The following is an 18102-nucleotide window of genomic DNA, read 5'->3' as shown; positions in this document are numbered from 1 at the left end:
CTGAAATGAAAACTTGATTTCTACTGGACTGGATAGATTTCTATCTGACTAGACCTCTCCTTTATGACACTGTTTAGATACTGAATTGACTAATAATGCTACCTGAATTTCCAAACCATTTTTCTGGAACTACTTGTACAAAGTCTGGATGAAATGCCTGATTTTGTCGGTCTGTGTGCCTACCTATGTGCCCTCCAGAGCAGCATGTGCCATATTTGGTTTTGGTTTTGTTATTCTAGCGGCTTTTCCCAGTTTGGTCAGAGCTTGGAGTGGGTTCTGTCCATCTGGTTCTGACAAAAGACATATTTGGGCCAGCTTTCCAAGAAGTCAGGGCAGGCTGCAGGGCAAGCGCATCTTGGTGGGGAAGGAGAGGAACTTTGCACCCCTGTGCCTTTCTAACCAGCCTGGCTTGCATCCCCAAGCATCTCCTCCAAATGCATAGTAGGCTGGCAGCACCAATAACAGAAAGGGAAGGAATCAAATTCTGCTTGAAGTAATAAGCATTTTTGTGTCCAACAATAAGCATTGTAAGTGAACACATATCTTGCCTCGTCACAGTACTTTGTTTTTCTACATACAGTTTCATTTCACCTGAGCCTCAGTAGGGTAGGCGTGATTGTTGTCTTTATAGACAAGGAAGCAGATAATGAAGTGAGTCCTTGGCAGAGCCGTGTCTTACACTTTCTTGCAGTTGTAAGTGAATTTAGCTTAGCTGGCATGAACATCAACAACCAGTGTTCCCTGTCTGGTGTCCACGCTTCACAATTCTGCTGCAGTGATGTCTGTCTGTCTTGCTTTCTCTGCCCTCAATTAAGGGGAAGGCCATTTGAGCACAGTGAGCACGTCAGATTGCTGAGGACCGGGCACAGTTCTTGGCAAAGGGAGTTGTGCAGTCATAGGAGAGGCTATGGTATGACATAAATAAATTACTGAGCAAATATAGGCCCTGTGAAGAAAGAGACCAAAGGATGCTGAGAAAGAGAACGTCTTCAGCGAAAATGATCTATTTCGGATAGGGTAGCCACGGAGGGCACCACTCAAGAGTTCACATTTAAGCTGAGACCTGATGGATGCTGATTTGCTACCCGGCAAAGGACCTTGGCAGGATAGAGATAACGAACAGCTATCTGAACTGAAAGCTTACCATGCGCAGGAGCAAAAACTGTGTCCATCCTGAGAACAGGACTTCTAAAAAAAAGGGGGGGGGGGAGGTGTTGCCAGGAGCAAGATCACAAAGAGACTTATGCCTCATCAGGAGTTTGGATTTTTATTTTGTGCAATGAAAAGCCATTGCCTGCTTTTGAGGAAGGGAGTAGCATGACTGTTTTTAAAATATCATCCTGGCTTCTGTGTTGTGAATGGCTTGCAGGGGACAAGGAGGAGCTAGGAAAGGGGAGACAGTGGCATGGGAGACAGACTCCAGGACAGAGAGGGTGTAGGGAGGTGGACAGATCTGGAGTCATTTTTGGAGAAAGAGGTCACAAACTTGTCTCTGATTCAGAGTGGGTGATGAGGAAGAGAGGAGTATCGAGGGCACTATTAGGTCCAGGGCCTGAACAGCTGGGTGCACAGTGATTCCATTTCCTCAGATGGGAAGCAGAGGCCCAGGGTCCGAAGACAATGTGTTACGTTTGGTGGAGAGAAGGGTGCTGAGACCTGCCTGCTCCCTTCCTTCCCTTTATCTCCACTCAGGTAAGTCATTCTTTAGGAAAAAAGACAAGAAATGTGGATCCCATACTTTCTCCTCTTAGAGATAAGGGGAAATTTCATCGTAGACATGTAAGAAAAAGGTTATAAAGGTCCACCCTAAAATGTAGATTTTATTTTTAGTTTAATTCACCCGGAGAAAGGAGTAGAGAGAATGAGTAGGGAAGAGACAGAGAGCCATGTAAATAATGCATGCCAAACTATTTTAAGTGCTAGAAGGAACCTTGTCTTATTTATCTCTGCATCCCAACACCTATTACTATGTCTGGCACAAAAATATTTGTTGGAATGACTTGTCATACAAAGTATGACTACGGAGTGACAGATAATTATGAATGAGGGGATCAAGGAATTCTTGGAAGAGGACTTAAAGTCTTACCTTGACATTTTCTTTATGTTTATTGTTTCAATTCAAAGGATTACTCAAATGTATAGTAATATTATGGTCCTGGTACTATGAAGAACCTACTTTAACAAATCGAGGCTCTACCTAAAGATCTTGGAATAAGAGAGTGTATCAGTCTAGAATAAGTCAAGACCACGACATTTGTAAAAAATTAGGACCATAGTAGACAGGGGTTAACTACATGGACTTTGTGGTCTGAGTCTCTTCTCTACCACTTACTTGCTGTGTGTCCTTGGGCAAGTTAATCCTTCTGTACTTCAATTTCCTCATCTGCATAATGGAGATTTCAATAGTAACCATCTCATAAACTTGTTGGAAAGATTGTGTTAATATACCTAAATCATGTAGGATAATGCCAGGCACATCATAGAGATATACTGCTATTACAATAGGCAGTCTAGCAGACCTAAGGGTCATGTAGTTTAATCTATTCCAAGATGAACATTCTTGAAAATGATGTCTTAAAACAGAAAGGTACAAAGGAGAAATGTTAAAATAAATGGTAAATGGAAATATGTAATACAAGCCAATAATTAAGTATTCTTTTCCACTTAAGCTGTTTTTAAAATCCAAAGAAGCAAACATACTTTTTCCTCTTGTACCCATGAACTTTGAAGATTCTCTCTTATCTATCTAACTGAGCAGTATAATCTTTTTGGGGGGCTAGGGGGAAGGACAGAGGGAGAGGGAGAGAGAGAATCTTAAGCAGGTTCCACGCCCAGCACAGAGCTGAACTCGGGGCTGGATGTCATGACCCTGAGATCATGACCTGAGCTCATGAATCAAGAGTAGGACACTTAACCAGCTGAGCTACTAAGGCACCCCAAGCAATGTGATCTTTTTATTGATATCCAAGATGGAAAGTTTTCAGAATAAAAATATAGCCTTACAAAATGAATACCTTACAGACAATACCAAGTATTGGTGAAGATGTGGAGAAACTGGAGTCTCGAACACTGCTGTCAGGAATGTAAAATGGCATAGCTGCTCTGGAAAACAGTTTGGCAGTTCCTCAAAAAGTTAAAGTACAGTTAACCATATAACCCAGCAATTCCACTTCTAGGTATATAATCCAAGAGAATTTAAAACATATATTTAGGGGCTCCTGGGTGGCTCGGTCAGTTAAGCATCCGACTCTTGATCTGGGCTCAGGTCATGGTCTCAGGGTGGTGAGATGGAGCCCTGAGTTGGGCTCCATGCTCAGTGGAGAGTCTGCTTGCCCCTATGCCTCCCCCTGCCCCTGCCCCCCGCTCATGCTCATGTGCTCTTCCTGTCTCCCTAAAATAAATAAAATCTTTTAAAAAATAAATAAAACATATATTCAAAAGAAAAACAAAAAAATGAAGGAAGCATCTATTCATATAAAAGTGTATGCATGAATGTTACTGCAGTATTATTCATAATAGCCCCAAAGTGGTGACAACACAAATGTCCACCAGCTGGTGAATGGATAAACAAAAGGTGGTTGATCCACACAATGGAATGCTATTTAGCCATAAAAAGGAAACGATGTACTAATATGCCCTTGGTGAATCTTGGTGAACCTTGAGAACACTATGCCAAATGAAGGAAAGTAGTCACAAGAGGCCACATCTTGTATGATTCCATTTGTATGAAAAATCCAGAATAGAAACAGAGACAGAAAGTAGATGAGTCATTGCCAGGGGGTAGAAACAGGGAGTGAATGACTCCTAATGTTTACAGGGTTTCTTTTGGGGCTGATGAAAACGTTCTGGAATTAGATAATGATCATAGTTGCACAACCTTGTGAATATACCAAATGCCACAGAATTACACAGTTTAAAAGGCTGGATTTTATAGTATGTGAATTAATTCTCAAAGAAAAAAAATAGATTAAGGGGGCGCCTGGGTGGCGCATTCGGTTAACTGTCCAGCTCTTGATTTCAGTTCAGGTCATGATGTCATGGTTGTAAGACTGAGCCTTACACTGGGCTCCACGCTCAGCAGGGAGTCTGCTTGAGGTTCTCCCTCTCCCTCTCTGTCTGCCCCTCCCCCCGCTCTCTCTCTCTCTCTCTCTGGAATAAATAAATAAATAAATCTTTAAAAAAATAGATTAGGGTTGTTAACCATATCCATGTTTGCGAAGTCTTTTTTATACACCATCGTCCAGAATATAAAGAATGTGGGGTTATTTGACAACATCATATATGTAAAACACCTACACAATAAATGTGCAGTGATTCTATCATTCCAGAGTCACACGCTCAGGAGTTACACAGGCCACACGGACTGAACAGTGTTCCAGGGACTTAGCCTGTGTGCTCCACCCCGAAGGTAATGGGAGTCAGGATCACACAGTGGGAGGAGAATGGGGAGTAGGATTTAAGGAGATGCGGTCTGACTTAGGCTTTGCTGCTAACTTAGTTTGTGCCCTTGCGCAATTTACCTCTTTTGTGCTGTTTTAGTTTCCCATGTCTTAAATGATAGTTAAAAAAAATAAAAACAACAACTTTTCTCCTACCTACCAAGTATTATAAGAATCAAGTGAAACCAAGTATCTAAGTTGACTTTGCAAAGTTGATATGGGAGCGAACTCACGAAAGCTAAATAGCCCCTTGATGGAAAGGGAACCCTGGAGAATGAGAGCTAATATTCTGCAGAGGGCCTGCTCTGTGCCCAGCACTGTTCTAAGTGCTTTTCCAGGAATTAACTGGCTTAATCCCTACAACAATCTTTTGAAGGCTGTGTTATTTTTATCTGTTTTTCAAGTGAAGAACTGAGTATAAGGACATTAAGTAATTTCTTAATGTCACACAACTAGTAAGAGACTCAGCCCCATAGTAAGAGACTCAGACTCAAAGTGCCCCAACACCAAAGCCAGTGCTTGTGACCTCTAGCGATGTTCAGTGTATCCCCATTTTACAGATGAGGAAAGTCATGAGACCACACATGTGAGGCAATAGAAGGCAACAAACATGTACCAGGAGCCCACCAGGTGCCAAGATGTTTCTCATGTGCTGCCCGTGGCAATCCATGAAGCAGGTACCATACCCATTGTCACTGTCGAGAAAACCCAAGGCACGAAATTAACCTACCTCAAGTCACCAGCTGAGTAAGTCATAAAACTGGGATTTGAGCCCAGTTCTTTCCAACACTAAAACCCCTGCTCTTTCCACATACGAGGCCTGGGTAGAATTTACCTTGATGCCAAAAATAATTCACACTCACACACACACCGTAATGATGTGGTACGCTTTTGCCAATGGGTTCAAAGTCTCATCTGGGTATAAGGAGGGCAGCCCATTTTATGTCTCTCCGGCCAGAGATGCTGATACACTGGCAGATACTTTCAGCCGCTGAGCAGGAACAGGCCTGGGACATGACGAGTTACACATCGCAGAAAGACAAAACTCATAATGACGATGCTGGCAGAGTCAGCCCTGGTGGAACTAGGAGCAGGTGGTGCTGAAATTAAAAAGTAACTGGAAAGCGGGAGAAATGGTGGCATACTTCATTTGGACTGATAGGCAATTTTTGGTCCACTCCCATGGAAATCACTTGGGAATAACCTGGAAGTTATTAAATGCACCGGGCTTGTGGAAAGACCCATTCATTACTGAGTCCCCGCACCCGAGTTCCTGCTTAGCAAAATGTCCACATCCCCAGGCCTGATTTAAGCCTAACATAAGAGGCCACAGTAAATCCTGTCACTTAGCAAAAGGCGAGAGAAGACAGCACCTTCTCAGAGAAGTAATGGGGCTGCAGATGCAGCATACAGGTGCCCAGAAATATCTAAATATAGAGAATAGACGGAAGTGACGGCATTACCTGTATTTTCCTGAAATGAAGGTTTCTTGTAATGCAATGACAGGCCATGACACCACCCCCTCCGCATCCCCTGTAACTTCTGGGCCTCTCTTCAATCTCCCTGTCCCCCCAACACTTACGCTAGGGCCACTGAAAGACAGGCTGTAAACCTAGCTGTCCCGCCCATCACTGGCCATCACAAGCCCACGGTTCCACTTGCACAGGCCTTAAACGCTGGAGCCCTCATGGTTCCTCTCTTTCTTCACCACCCGCTCCCAGGGCAGCAGGAAATTCTACTACCTCTGCCTCCCAAAGATGCCCAGGATTCAGCCATTTCCATCACTGTCACTCTCATCCAAGCTGCCAGCATCTCTCATCTGAATTAGGCAACAACCTCCTAACCTGTCTTCCTGGTTTCATTCCTGCCACTCTACAGTTCTTCTCAGTACTTCGGCAGGCATGATCCTATTAAGACGTGAATCAGAGTATGCCATGTCTTTGCTTAAGGCCTCCCTCCGATGGCTGTGTCTCAGTAAAAGCTCCAGGTCACGGTGGGCCCGTTGCTTACCTTACCGCTAACCTCAGCTCTTCTCCTCGTCTCCCTGACTCCCCACTCTCTCTGGACCTGCCCCCTTGGTTTCTTACTAGATGACCCACAAGTAGGGGGCCACAGAAGCAGAGCCCACCAGGGCTGTGAACGGGCAGGGTATCCACCTTCAGGAAGTCCAGGCTAGTGGGTGGGACACAGTGTGTCTACAGTGAATAGAGAACAGTAATATGGTGCCTCTGGAGAGAGCAGGTATGTTGAGCAAGCAAGCCATGGACAGCTGAGTGGGCAGCACTGAGAGGTGACAGTGAGCATGCCAATCTCCCACTGGCTCTCTATCGAGAGAGAAGAGCTCATCTCCATGAGCTGAGTACCCAAGGCCCATCCACACCCCCATGTGATTTAAGATACTCTTCCTCTCTGCTCCTCTAATGCTGTGTCTATCACAACTATCACACTGCTTTGTCCCCCTGTACCGTAATGACGGACTCGCTCATCCCCGCCAGACTGTGAGCTCTTTGTAGGCAGGGACTGATCTCACACACGTCTGTGTCCCTCGCTTCTACAACAGTGCCTGGCACATGGTAGATGCTCTCTCAGCTCCATACACACGCACCGAATGAAGGAAAGAATGAAAGCAGGTGTTCCATCAACCCTGGGCAGGTCTGACAGCCAGTACAGAGCAAGCCCCTTTCACAGGCCTGGAGGTCTGAGCCAAACTCCAGCATTCGTGAGGCTGGAGAAAGCAGAGCAGGGGCTGGTTTTACAAGCAGTGGACCATGTACAGGTCATCAAAGGGGATGCTGAGGTACAAGGAAGAAGTCAGAAACTCAGGTACCACCACTGGAGGAGGAGATGGGACTGTCTCAAAGCAGGACAGGGGACCCCAAGATAGGGACGGTTCCTGATAGCTGATGGAGCTAGGAGAGGAGGTGGGAGATGGAGAGAAAGCCAAATTGCCCCTGGGGCCGAGAACAAAGGCGTGCAAGGGGCCTGGCCTCTCGTTACGTTGTGCAGTGTCCGTGCCGTTTTGTGCCAGCCTTCATCCACCAAACCTTGAATGGGCTCCCTAGTGGCAGGATCGACGGGGCCGACCCTTGACAGAAACCAAAATAGGGAGAGTTCTATTCCCGTAGTTGCCCTCACAGCTGTCTCCCTCTTTTTATCACTTCCTTTCCAAAATGTGCATGGAAAGAAATTCAGTCGCCGCATTCACATTTCGCAAACAAGCTCCTGAGTCAGATTGCTTGAGTTTAGATCCCAACTGTGCCGCTTGCTACCAGTGTGATCTTCGGCAAGTTGTGTGCTCAGCTTTCTCCTCTACAAAGAAGGAATGATCGTAACAGCACCTACCTCACAGGGTTCTGTGAGGATGAACGGAGATGCGTAAAAAGCGTTTAGCACAATGACTGCTGTATAGTACTCAGCTCTTGTAATTGGTGTTGCGTTATTGTTCACGGCATAATGGTTATGAACACGGACAATGGAGCCAGACTGTCAGATTCAAATTCTGTCTCCACCTGTCACTAGCCCTGGGACCCTGGACAGCTCACTCCCCTTTGTACTTACCTCCGTTTTCTTATCTGTACAATGGAGATTATAACAGACTTACCTCAGACAGTTGTTAGGAAAATTAGTCAATAATTACAAAGCATTGAGAACAGTGCCTGGGTTATAATCAATGCTATCTAAATATTTGTGGAATAAATACGTCATTCTTTTTAAGGAACCAGGGGCTGATTGTGTCCCCACTTCCTGAGATACGTGCATTCTTTCAAAAAGCCCAAGGGGACAGCAGTCCTTACCCTCGTGGCCTAAACCAATGGACATGGGCAGTATTGGAGGTAACAGTAGAGCTTGCTGGTATCCCCCAAATAGCACCCCATAAGCACCAGCTCTTTCTCTGTGCTATACCCCTGGCTTCACAAGACCCAAACCAGCCCCGAGCCTGCGGGGAACACAGGACAAGGCCTGACAACACATAACAAAGTGGAGGGAGAGAGTGGGGCCCCCGCTGAAAACAGCTGACCCAGTAGACTGGCTCCTGCCACTGGATCTATTTCCCAGCGTCTTGGAAGTTGCTGACTTCAGCCTTTCCAGAGTAAAGCACCGTCCATGGTCAGAGACAGCACTGAAGTGAGCACGCAACACAGCTGTAAATCTGCGAGCCATATTATTTAAGAGACCTGACTTTCTTGTGTTGCGATATTAAAGCAAATCTGCCTCCTGCTCATAAATCAGCAGGGCTATTTCTGTCCTCAGCCACTCTGCTCAGCCGTCTCGAGATGCACACAGCATACATTTTACTCACGTGGGAGGTGCAGGTTGACAAAGTAAAGGAAGATATGTATTAACCCCCTCCCCCAAAACTCAGTTCTCACAACACTGCCCTCACACTTCTCTCTTGTCCTATGATCCTAGACCCCCAGGCTCCTCTGCGGAGCCACAAACAATACAGTGTGAGCCCCTGACACTGAGTTACCCATGGCAGCTCTCCATGTAGATAAGGTGGGTGTTGTGAATCCCAGCTTGCAGATCATGAAACTGAGTCTCAAATACATTAAGTGAATTTCCCGAGATCAGACAAGAAACAGGGCAACCTGGGCTAGCTCATGTCTCCTCGCTCCTGCTCCAATGTTCTTTTTGCAGCGTTCGATCTCTCTTATCATGAATTTCTTCATATGCATAAAGCAAAGAAGTGCAGGAACTCTCCTGGGGCAAAAAAAAAAAAAAGTAATCTCAGCTCAAAATTTTGAAATGAACATTGATTGAGACTCTGCTACGTGCCAGGTGTTTTCCAACACATCAGCAAATTGTGTGGCGACACCAAACCTTTCTGTGGTTTCCCATCACCCAGAATGAAACCCAGGTTCTTAGCATAATGTACAATGATCTTGGCAACGCCTATCGCTTTGGCTTCATCTCCTCCCAACACAGATGACAAGCCTCACTTCATCTTTCTGTCCTCTGGGAGGTCGGCTCCAATCCACCCCCACCCCCTGCTGGCTAAGGCTCTGGCTCAGCATCCATAGCACTCGTACGTAACTGTACAGACTTCCACAGGACATTCCTGCCGGTCTTCACCTGTCTGTCTCCTCTTCAGACCTTGAACTCCTTAAAGGCAGGAGTATCGCCTAGCTTCGGGTAAAACAAACAGGTGCTCAATAAATGTTCCTGGACTGAATCCTCACTACCATCCTATAAAGTAAGCATTGTTGCCCTTGTTTTACAAATGCAGAAATGGTAGGGCGCCTGCGGGGCTCTGTTAGCTGAGCATTTGACTCTGGATTTCAGCTCAAGTCATGATCTCCATGATGATGCAACCCCAGGTTTGGTTCTGCACTCAGCATGGTCTGCTTGAGATTTTCTTCCTCTCTCCACTCCTCCTGCCCCTCCCCCCACTTGTACTCTCCCTTTTCTTTCATGCTTTCTCTCTTTCAAATAAATAAAATAAATATTTTAAAAAATGAGGAAATGGAGGCTCATATGCACTGAGTAACTGTCACCATTGGTCCTTTAGGAGGGTCCCCAGTTTGGACTAGAACTCAGCTCCCCACTTCTATGCAGGAACCCACCCCTCCCCATTGCCTTACTCAGCCTTGGATGTGCTATCTGACTCCTGTTTTTCCAACCTCAGCAATACACTGAATTTGCCCTACCACTCAGTGCCACCCAAGGAAGAAGGGAGAAAGAGTGCGTCCCTGGCTTCTCACCCCCTCCACTCAGCACACCTCCATCATCTTTCAGACAAGGATGTTTGTGGGTCACCTTGGGAGAAATGTTGCTCTGTGCACTTCCTCAGAGGGCTGATCAGGACAATGGGTGAAAACTGGAGGGTAGAGTATTTTCATTAATTGACAAACATTGAATGTTTAGTCTGCCAAGAGTTTCCCAATAACTACATCTATCAGAAAATAGAATAGACTGGGTCATGCCTAGAGGGGGTCCTCTAGAAGCAGGGTGAGCACCAGGGAGGAATGTTACAAGCAGAGAGAGAGGCATTTGATGGGGGTGGTCTTAGGTATCTGCTAAGGTCTCTAACTTTGGAGCTTACCCCCACCCGTAGCCCTGCAGACCCTCTTTTTCCTGCCCTCCCTACCTTGACCCCTCCCCCACTCTTCTGAGCACTGGAAAAAGCAAAGGCTTTGGAAATGTAACTAAACTAATTGTGTGGACGATTCTAAAATGTTCCTTAAGTATGGCTGTAAGTGATTTTGTTTCCAATACTTGCTGGCAGAAAAATATTACTTCTGCATCTGAATGCAGGGGAAATAAGCAGGCTGCACTTGGCCAAATTCATTTATTTAAGTTATTTCCTAAAATGAGTGTAATTTGGAAATCACTAGTATTATTTACTCCCAGTGCAAGTTAATGCCTTCTACATGGCCTCTGGAAGGGACACTTCTCGCAAAGAGAGTTATTAGTTTTTTATTTAGAATGTACTGTATGGGTGATTTGTGGGTGTAACAAACCTGAATAATTTAAAGGAGTCTTTATTTGCTGAGAACTGCAGTTTAAAAAAAAAAGTAGATTTTAAATCTTTAAACTTTCAGAGACGAAGAGAGATTGGCCGGGGATTTATTTGTAGCAGGAACTTCTTTTTCTTATGCTTGCGTCTTTCCCGGCATCCATTCTTCTTTCCTGCCTCTGTCCAGAATCATGTAATGTCAGCGCAAGAAGAGCCTGTAGACAGCCATCCTTTAGAGGAGTAGTTTTTTGACTGCCTTTATGGGCAAATCCTTTATGCAAAGAAAATCTTCGCATCGCTAGCAATAAAACAGGGGAAACCAGAGCTGCTCTTGTTGGAGCTTCTTTCTGCCCTCAGCTCTCTACCCTCATGCAAAGCTTCACAGAACCACTAAGGAACACACTTTGAAAACCAAGACCCCTCCTTTCACGGTAAGAGAGTTGAGAGCAGAGGGTGAGGACTGCCTTCGCCAAGGTGACTCGTCAAGTGTGAGGCAGAACCAGGATTAGATTGGGTGTCCTGACCCAACCTGCATAGATCCCACTAGCTCTAGCTGCTTCTTGCTCTCGGTTTTGCCATTGAAACATAGACTATCAACCATCCCTCAAGTTCCCGTCTCTTGAGGGGAGTGTGAAGAGTCAGCCCCACTCAGGAACATATTACAGACCCACACTAGTTCGTGTCAGTGAGGATAATCATGGCTGACCCGGGCCACAGGCTCTGGGCAAGGACATCCTCAGGACGTGCCTACCCTCAGCAGCCATCCTCGGTCTCCAGCATGGCTTGGTGAGTTTTTCATTTCTAAGCAGGGCACGTTCTTCTGCCGTCTCCTTTGCAAGGAGCAAATGGTGACAGCAGCCCAGAATGCCGAATCAGCAAAAGAGAAGCCACTTCGCCTGCAAAGGCCCTGCAGGGACCCCACACCCTTTGTCCCTCTTCACCATGCCTGAAAGCCTAGTCCTTTTTCCTGGGAGTTGGGGTACCCCGTGATGGCCAGCAGCCACCAAATGCCTTTTCTCATGTCCCCTACCCTACACTGATTCTGCAGGGAACCACAGGCAATTTTTGCTTATTTTTATGCTTTTTATTTCTAAGGAGAGTGGCATCTTGTTACATCAAAGGTCTTTCCTTCTGCCAAGGACCTAAATGAATTTAGGTCTGAATCTTAGGATAATGGCTTGAGAGACCTCAACCTCACTGCATAAGGAAATGGGATGAGTTTGTTTTATTTTGTTTGCTAGAGGTGAGGGAGTGGACAGGAGAGGGACAAGGGAGGGAGGGCTGGGAGTATGGAGGCTCTGCACCTGGCAGAAGGTCCAATTTGTCAAACTGACTAAAGGGATTTCAAAAAGCAAAAATCCCTCACAGGAAATTTTTAAGTTATCTGTGTTGCTGCAACCAAAATCCCTCCCATTTCCCCACTTCCAGGAACTCTTTCTATCCACCCAAAAGCCTTGTCATGGGTGGCTTTCCTGGCAGAAATCAGGAGAAATTGCTGAGTTCACATCTCAGTTGGTATGGTGGGGAACCAGACACATGAGCAGGGTAGTGAGAAAATCCATAAAGGGAGGTAATTAAATTAAAGCTGGAGCTCAAAGCCAGAGCTGACCACAAGAACAGAAGACTCTGGCAAGTCTCCATCGTCCTGGGTAGAGTTTAGCCCTCACAAACTCCATGAAACGGGTGTTTGAGTCTGTCTGGTTTCCATTTTAGTGGGTGGGGAGACACCATCTGATGTCTAGTTTATATATCCGCTAGCCATAGTATATAACACTACAGAAACACAGATCTTGCTGGCACCTGTCAGTGGACTTGGTGAGTTAGGACAAAGTTAATAGTCGTTCATTCAAGCTGGTCACATCTGCTGACTCTCACTGCAGACGAGACACATTCACAGGAATGGTCTTCCTTTCTGTGGAGTATATCTATGCTTGCCTGGGTTTGAATACTACCAGAAATCCTTCTTCAGCCCAACCCTCCCAAGTGCTGACAGGGCCATGTGTGACTAGTGAAGTCATGAGATCACAGGAGACAGATTGTTTCACTCCAAAGCAAAAAGCATAAAACAGGTTCCCAGAATATCTCGCCTTTTTGCTATTACTCATGATCAAGAACCACAGCAATTACATACAGATGCAGGCCACTGCTGAGTGTGAGTCAGATCCGATCCGGAGGGCAAGGGAGAGTTTGCACACCTAGCAATTTGGGGAAACAGAGGAAGGGCCTTAGTGTTCCCCTTCAATGTTCTCGAAGTTGAGGCAGAAAAGTCTTCCCTGAGGAGAAGACATCAGGGTAGAGGTGGAAAGGGGTTAGCAGGTGGCTGGGACAAGGGTAGGGGAGCTGCATATTTTCAGGGAAGATCAAAGGAATGAGCGTGTCTAACCAAGGCAGGTGGGGTCCCAGAGTGGATCTAGCTGGAAGCATCGCAACCTTTGTCTCTCCACTGCCCAAGGTTTCTTCCAATAAGCAACCCAGTTTCATTCCCCACAACAACATCTCCCCAGTCTACCACATCTCTAGACAGGCAGCCCTGGGATGAGGCCACAGGCGTAGCCTTGAAGCAGAGGTTTGGATTCCAGCCTCAATTCTGGTCCTCTCTGGTTGTAGAGCCATGAATAGGTCATTCAGCTCCCTAAGCCTCAGCTGGTGTATTATTTAGTAATGAGGTTTCAAGTGTTTTTTTTTTTAAGGAGCAGAATCTCTTCTACAAGTAAAATCTGATTCGGAAGCTCCAATATACAAAAGAGATCAGAGCAGAGTTGGTTGGAAGAAAGTGAAGGTGACCATGGCAGTCCCTGCGTCATCCGCAGATGCACAGTGCTGCAGGGCACCATTCACATAGAATGCCACGTGGGAGGTACCCCCCCCCCAGAGCTGTGCAATAGAGCAGTACTAGCTCTGAAGCTCCACACAGCACAGCTCAAAACATCACTGGACAACAGAATGGCCCTCCAGTTCCAGCAGATGATGGGGATACGCTTACTCCAAAACAGACCAGCCACAGAGCTAATCCCACTTCTCCTCTGCCCCAAGTTGGCCTGGTTACACCCCAGAAGACTGGAGTCTGGGCAACTGTGGATGAAAGAAGAGAGAAAAGGGCACCTGGGTGGCTCAGGTCATGATCCCAGCGTCCTGGGATCAAGCCCCAAGTTGGGCTCCCTGCCCAGTGGGGTGCCTGCTTCTCCCCCTCCCTCTGCCTGCCACTCCCCCTGCGTGTGCTCACTCTCTCTGTCAAATAAATAAATAAAATCTTTTAAAAAAAGAAAGAAAGAAAAAGCAAAAAAACAGTGCCCATCTAAGTGCTTGGTTGTGGGTAGCTTGAATCAAAGGTAAAACACACTGGCGTTGCCTCTTAGTTTTGTTGATGGTTTCCTTTGCTGTGCAGAACCTTTTTATGTTGATAAGTCCCAAAAGTTCATTTTTGCTTTTGTTTCCCTTGCTTTGGAGATGTGTCATGAAAGAAGTTGCTGCGGCCAATGTCGAAGAGGTTGCTGCCTATGTTCTCCTCTAGGATTTTGATGGATTCCTGTCTCACATTTAGGTCTTTCATCCATTTAGAGTTTATCTTTGTGTATGGTGTAAGAAAATGGTCGAGTTTCATTCTTCTGTATATAGTGTCCAATTTTCCCAGCACCATTTATTGAAGAGACTGTCTTTTTTCCATTGGATATTTTTTCTTGATTTGTCAAAGATTAGTTGACCATAGAGTTGAGGGTCCATTTCTGGGTTCTCTATTCTGTTCCATTGGTCTATGTGTCTGTTTTTGTGCCAGTACCATGCTGTCTTGGTGATCACAACTTTGTAATATAGCTTGAAATCAGGCAACGTGATGCCCCCAGCTTTGTTTTTCTTTCTCAACATTTCCTTGGCAATTTGTGTTAAAATATATGTAAACCATGACAGGTACATCGTTTAAGATACTATTAAGATAATATTGCATTATTATTATTTTTAAATTTCAGATCTTCTAGAGGTGCTATGGATTTTAGTACAATCTTTTACGCCACTGAATTTCAAAATGTGATTCAATTAATGTTTCAAGAGTTCTGTAAACAATGAAATCAAGTTTTAATTTTTTAAGAAAGTCAAATATTTTTAAACTATTAGCAAATGCTATGAATAACAACTACAGGGGTGCCAGGGTGGCTCAGTCAGTTAAGCGTCTGCCTTCGGCTCAGGTCACGATCCCTGGGTCCTGGGATTGAGCCCCACGTCAGGTTCCTTGCTCAGTGGGGTGTCTGCTTCTCTCTCTGCCCCTCCCCCTTTCCTTCCCCCCAACCGGCTCATGCTCTCTGTCTGTCTCAAATAAGTAAATAAAATCTTGAAGAAAAAAAAAAAGAAAGACTACAGGATGGCTTCAGGACATCGTGGTGGTGGGAGGGGGTGCTTTGAACTCATGGAGCAGGGAAGACTTGCTTGAGGAAGTTATCATTGAGAGCTAAAGGATACAGGGGTGCAAGGAAGGCCAAGGGAACAGCATGAATAGACACCCTACAACAGGAAAAACCATGGAGTATTTAAAGAAGTAGAGGCAAGAAGGCCAGCGTGGCTAGAGGAAAAGAACAACAGTAAGAGTCATGAGATGAGGTTAGTGAGGGAGGCAGGCGGGAGCCAGACCAAGCTCTTAGGACCAAGCTAAACCTTACACAGGATTCTGAAAGTTTACGTTTCATTTTTTTCTCAATAGTTAATGTATTTTCCTTCATTTGGCCACTAGTCAGAATGAGAAATAAAAATGCCAAAATATGAAGGTCCCCTGGCCAACCTGAGGAGTGACCTGAGTAATTCCAGAGCAGCAGGACATGAGGACTTGGCACAGAGGGATGCTACAGAAATGTTTGTTGCATGAATAAGTGACGGAAAGAATAAATAAAAGACCTTCAGTTTAACCATCCATTTATCAATGATTCTGCCCAAAGAACTGGACATGAATTCAGAAGGCCTGAAGGCTCAGGCTAGTGCTTCAGCCACTGAGAGCCACCCACGCCACCCCACCTTCCATAGCACAGAGTGCTTTGCTGGGCTTCGGTTCTTGTCTTTCATTTTAACTTGCTTTCGTATGTCATGAAATCAATCGCCCATACAAAGTTTCTAAATTAGAAGAGGCTTTTAAAAGCATGTCATCTAAAGCCTTCAACTTCCTCTCTCAAGCCCCATACCTCAATCTCTTTCACCCTCCCTACCCACTGATCTCCACTCTCTACCCCCAGGTAGAAATCCTGCGATAAGCATTTTTTCGCCTCTCCGACAACCATAAATGTTAACATGATTCTTCCTTAAGTCCAAACCTACCACTCCAAAGCATCCATTCATGAGCCTCGGTTCTATTCCTCTGAGGATATACAGATTAAGTCTACTTCCTCTTTCAAATAAGAGCCTGTCAGAAGTTTTCTCCCTCCCTTTGCTCCATGGAATTTTAGATTGGAACTTGGAGTTCTATCTCCAGTAAAGATTCCAGTATCCCAGGTTCATCGGCACAAAACACAGCACTCGTAGGTGGTGTCTATATGTCCTTGTTATGTGCTTTAGGTCTTCATATGGGGAGTTCAGTAAAATAAACATTAGGACCTTCGGCAGCTAGGGCTAAGGTTTGAGTTCCATTTGAAGTCTCCTGTGAAATATGTTGGGTGGTTTGAACTCCGACACTTGTGAATATTAGCTCACACAGTAAAACTATCATGACTAATTCAACCCAACTGGAGGAAGTTATTGGCAGCGTGCAAGGTAGCAGGGGTTACTTAAAGCGTTGCTTTTTGAGAAAGTAAAGTTGCATGAAGATTGAATGATTTGTTAACCCCCAGAGAAGGTGTTACATATAGGTCAAATCTGAGTTCATTGGCAGGGCAGCGGTGGTGAAGGGCTCTGGCTATAAAGTCACCTTATTTCAGTATTTATAACAATGGGGCTCAGAAGAACTTTGAAGAGTGTCCACAATAATTTAATAAAGCTTATTTTTGTTATATAGGTCTGCTTGAAATAGGGCTATGATCTTTATCTTTTTTTTTTATGACCAACTACTAGGCAGAGTGATTTCTTGCCCCTATTGTCAGAAGTATGATTCTCATTCTCTTAAGTGGACATCTGTAGCAAGAGAAGGAAAGTTCCATGACCCCTTGAAGACTTTGGTCAACAGTGTGGCATACCATGGTAGTAATCTCTGGGCAACCATTTGGCTGAATGAATCCACTTGACTTAAATTCTAACTGAGATGCACTCTTTTATAGCTTAATGATTTGTTCTCCCAGGCACTCTGATGAAATAGAAACAGTTCTCTAGAACCCAGTGCAACTGGTTTTATTCCTCCTTTCTGTTTCTAATTAATTGTTAAGCAATTAGATTTTAACTTGATATGCGGCAAGCACTATGAAATTGCACCGTGACAAGATTCCTAATAATGGGGGCGCCTGGGTGGCACAGCGGTTAAAGCGTCTGCCTTTGGCTCAGGGCGTGATCCTGGCGTTATGGGATTGAGCCCCACATCAGGCTCCTCCGCTATGAGCCTGCTTCTTCCTCTCCCACTCCCCCTGCTTGTGTTCCCTCTCTCGCTGGCTGTCTCTATCTCTGTCGAATAAATAAATAAATTCTTTAAAAAAAAAAAAAAAGATTCCTAATAATGATCTTGCATTACCCCCCAAAGTAAGAGGCACTGGAGAAAGAGGGAAACACTTGGAGGGCAAATCCTTCTTAATTCATTCAATTACAAATGTAATATTTTGCACTGAAACAATGCCTATTATCTGAATCAGGTCTTTCAGCAAGCACCCTGGCGAATGGAATGGATACAGGAAGATGCAGAGGTTAGGTGAGGAACTGGAGGCTGACGTGATGGGAGGCCGTGGCAGAATTCAGCAGAGGATCCCTCTTGCTAACTATCATAGCCCAGAGCCAACAGTCACAATCTAAATTAAACACCCCTAACCCAAGAGAGTCACAGAGATGTCACAATCACACCAGAAAAATTACAACCAGGGCTTGCCTCAAAACTCTGAACACACATCAAAGGAAGACGGTACACTGTTCTTACCCTCGATTTCCTCCACTGGAAAAATGACGGTGGTGCCATTTCTAATTCAGTGTTACGCTGGGAAGGTTGCAAATTAATTACAATTATGCCTTCTTTGTGCCAAGTGATAATTTACTGCAATTAATTATCAAAAGATCTACTGCTGTCAATTATGATACTTGCTCTTGGGGGGGGGGAGGAGC

This window comes from Ursus maritimus, unplaced genomic scaffold, assembly GCF_017311325.1.
Source record: "Ursus maritimus isolate PB19 unplaced genomic scaffold, ASM1731132v1 scaffold_12, whole genome shotgun sequence".
Classification (NCBI taxonomy): Eukaryota; Metazoa; Chordata; class Mammalia; order Carnivora; family Ursidae; genus Ursus; species Ursus maritimus.
Note: the sequence above shows the minus strand (reverse complement) of the source record.